Source organism: Macrobrachium rosenbergii, chromosome 15 (genome assembly GCF_040412425.1).
Source record: "Macrobrachium rosenbergii isolate ZJJX-2024 chromosome 15, ASM4041242v1, whole genome shotgun sequence".
In the NCBI taxonomy this organism is placed as follows: domain Eukaryota; kingdom Metazoa; phylum Arthropoda; class Malacostraca; order Decapoda; family Palaemonidae; genus Macrobrachium; species Macrobrachium rosenbergii.
In genome coordinates, this window is record NC_089755.1 from 30,928,743 (window position 1) to 30,933,174 (window position 4,432).

Sequence of the window (4,432 nt, forward strand, 5' to 3'; positions counted from 1 at the left end):
TGACGATAAATATTTATTGTTTACTTTTTTATTTAGTCTAAGCACCTCAGCCAGAAAGAGTGACCTACAATCTTTTTAATAAACTGCTCTAATATTTCTAAAATAAGCAAAGGATAAATTTCATTTTCAATCGTTTTCATCATTTACTGCAAGCGAATACGGAAATTTAAAATTTTAAATAACGATAATAAATGTTAAAATATTTTTTAACTGATTGCTGGAGAGAATTAACTTTCAATAGTTTTATTCACCTGCTCCAATATTTTAGAAGTAAATGCGGAAAGGTCCCAAAGGCTACACAGAGCACGAAACTTTCTTAATTGCGAAGATTTTCCGTTCGCATTTATCTTGCAGTCCAAGTTTTAAATAACAGTCCCACAAAAGTTTTCCTATCCGAGTAAACTCGCCCAAATTGTTATTTAGTAAGAAATTTCCCTTTCCTTCTTCATACAAGTGAATTAATTTATCGTATTCCCCGAGGGCAGCCTTTACAGTCTCTTCCAGAAGCGAATAATGAGAAGTGTTAACTGTACCTTTATGAAAAATTTATTACAAAACGGTCATAAAATTAGAAAATAAATATATATATAAAATATATATATATATATATTATATATAATATTATATATATATATGTATATATATATATATATATATATATATATATATATATATATATATATATATATATATATATATATATATATATATGTATATATATATTGGTGTGAGAGTAAGGCTATTCCTTAGTTAAAAATATTGAGAAGGCACTAAAGCAGACAGCTTGGTACATGGTTTTCCTTTATTCATCATGGCCTATTTGTATATTTTACTTTGTATTTTTAGCCTTGAGGATGAGACAAGGATCTCGAAACGTAGGGCGTGATGAATAAAGGAAAACCATGTACCTAGTGTCTGCTTTAGTGCCTTTCTTGCATATATGTATATATATATATATATATATATATATATATATATATATATATATATATATATATATATATATATATATATATATATATATATATATATGTGTGTGTGTGTGTGTGTGTGTGTGTTACAGTAGACTGTGAAACCAGGGATTTCTGAAATACCTAAAATTTTTAGGGATTAGTGAAATCACCCATTTACTTAGGGACATTTGATCCCTGAGGGGCTAATACTAAACACGGCAAAACAGTGATTCATCTACACTGTTCCTCCATGTTTAGTACTAGCCCCTTCATGATCAAATACACTTAGGGACATTTGATTGCCGAGGGGCTAGTACTAAGCACAGTGAAACATATTTGATCCCCGAGGGGCTAGTACTAAACACGGTGAAACAGTGCAGATGAATCACTGCTTTGCTGTGTTTAGTCCTAGCCCCTCAGGGACCAAATGTCCCTAAATGAATTGATTTCATGAATTCCCTGAAAATTTCAGGGATTTCGTGAACTCCCTGGTTTCACAGTCTTACTGTAACATATACAGTATATATTCATATGTTACAGTAAGATTGTGAATATATATATATATATATGTGTGTGTGTGTATGTGTGTGTGTATGTGTATAACTGAATCACGAAAATATGGAACATGATGAATATATAAAGGATTGCAAATGCCATGAAGGGAAAATTGAAACAACAGAGTGGTTGCTAGGCCTTTCAGCTCATGGTTCTTTACTTTGCAGACTGGTGAGAAATGTAAAAATAAGGTTAGAATAAAGCTCATATAATTGACAGATGACTCACAGATATCCCAGTGGATGGGGATTATAAAGGAACAGATGCACCTGGAATCCAACACAGTTGAAGAATTAGTGGACCTACCAAAACAAAGGTAAATATTTGAGAGGTTTTACAAAAGATGAGCACCAACGTCTCAGAAGCAGGGAGGAGTCAATTAGATGATTATACAGGGGAAGAGACTTACCACCGAAAATGACCTTGGGATGAATAAGGTAATTACATATGTTTATAAAAGTACAACAGCTTATTATATTCTCCTTTGGTAAACAGCAAAAATTGTTATAATTTTTGCAAAATGAACATTTTCAAAGAACTATTAAACATACGAATACATAGAATATATATAAGTAATTAAGTCAATGATTTTATCTTGAACATTTTACTAACATAGGGGTCCAGATAATACATTCCAAGGCTAAGGTTGAATTTTAGCTGGAAGTAAGCTGTATAATAGCAGATTCTAAAAGATTTCATGAAGAGAAATCTTTCTATCTGACAATCAGTGAACTGTCATTCCAATTTATCCTGTGAGAGTTTTCACTTAAATGAATGAATATCACATTGGATGTTTGCTCAGTTTTGACAGAATACTTACGCTGTTTAATTCTAACTTCTAAATCCTTACTGGACTGACCTATATAAAAACATATGTAATCAGCTTATTCATTTCAAGGTTATTTTTGGTGGTCAGTCTCTTCCCCTGTATAATCCTTTAATTGTCTCCTCCCTGCTTCCAAGATGTTGAACCTAATCTTTGTAAAATCTCTTAAATATTTACCTTTGTTTTGGTAGGTCCACTAATTTTTCAACTGTGTTGGATTCCAGGTGCATCTGATTCTTTATAATCCTCATTCTCATGGATATCTGTAAGTCATCTTTCAATTATATGAGCTTTATTGTAACCTTACTTTTATATTTCTCATCAGTTTGCTAAGTAAAAGACCTTGAGTCAAAAGACCTAGCTACCACTCTGTTGTTTGACTTTTCCCTTCCCGGCATTTGCCTTTATATATATATATATATATATATATATATATATATATATATATATATATATATATATATATATATATATATATATATATATATATATATATATATATATATATATTATGTAGAGCAATGAACCAGTGTTAAGAAAATTTTAATGGAATTATAAAATAAAGGTAAAACTGCAAAATATTAACAAATACCGGATGCAGGAAGATAAATCAGCTTAATTTATACCATATCCGGGCAGCATTTTACGCCCAGAATTAAGTTATGTGAAATATTCTATCGTTTATCACAAATGAAACTCCAGGCAAGGATGATTTATGAAATTTTGGCTGCCACGCCAAGCACTGAAAGGGCACTTTCGGCCATTCAGTGTTTAAGACAGTAAAGAGAGGGAGTCGGAGTGGTTGGACAGCAAGATAAACAGATCCAGAAAATGAAGGAGATAGATAACAAGGATCTAAAGGTGGAACTAGGTAAAAACCAATAATTGCACTAACGATAGTTAGAAAGGCTGGACAACAAGACTGGAAAATAAGGAAGAGGGAACGGAGGTACTGTAAAAGGCTAAAGAGTAAATGCACCTTGCGGCCGACAGTGACTACCCTTTAAGTGGTCTGGGCAAGGTACATGCGAGAAAGGCATTCCAGCGGGTAGGAACCCAGATACAATTCCTATATTAAACAATTTATGAAATATGTCAATATCGGCCACACATATATCACGGGAAAAATTAAGCAGAAAAATATGAAATAAATTATTTTACTTTTTAAGCCTGATTTTTCTTTACGTCTGACAGTCCAAATGCTGGTCGAATATATTATCTAAAAAAAATTAGTGTAGCTCAATTTTTTTTGTTTGATGATTTTTATCTCTCTCTCTCTCTCTCTCTCTCTCTCTCTCTCTCTCTCTCTCTCTCTCTCTCTCTCTCTCTCTCTCTCTATATATATATATATATATATATATATATATATATATATATATATATATATATATATGTATATATATATATACACATAGCTATGTATATGTATAACTGAATCACGAAAATATGGAACATGATGAATATATACATAAAGACAAAATCCACGAAGGAAAGAGAAACAATGGAGTGCTACGAGGCCTTTCGACTGTCGTCCTTTACAGACATAAATACATAAGTGCGTGTGTGTGTGTGTGTGAATGTATGTATGTGTAAGAATATACATACATACATATATGCATACTTTGCTTTTACTTAGAATTTTCCTATGACACAAGATCAAATACTGGAGAGGAGATTTCAAGCTGGTCTTACCTTGCAAAATTGATATTGCCAATCAAATAAAGAATTAAGATTTCCATTGTGCTATAGTTACTTTCAAAGAACTACGAAATGGTAAAAATAATGAACATAAGGGTAAAATTCCATAGCTTAGACAAGTTACATTTCTTGAGAGGATTTTGTGTATGAATGCTCTTCAGAAATAGTTGAAAAATTAACATGTTTATATGGTGCCTATGAAAAAGAAAACAAGTACAAAAATGCGCCGAAATATCCTTGGAGCAGTCGAGTTTTCTGTACAGCCACTACAGCGTATAATCAAGGACACCGGAAATAGATGTGTCTTTCGGTGGTCTCGGTATAATGCTGTATGAGCCGGGGACCATTAAACTTTAACCAAGGGCCGTAGGTGGCTTATCCTATATCGTTGCCAGAGGCA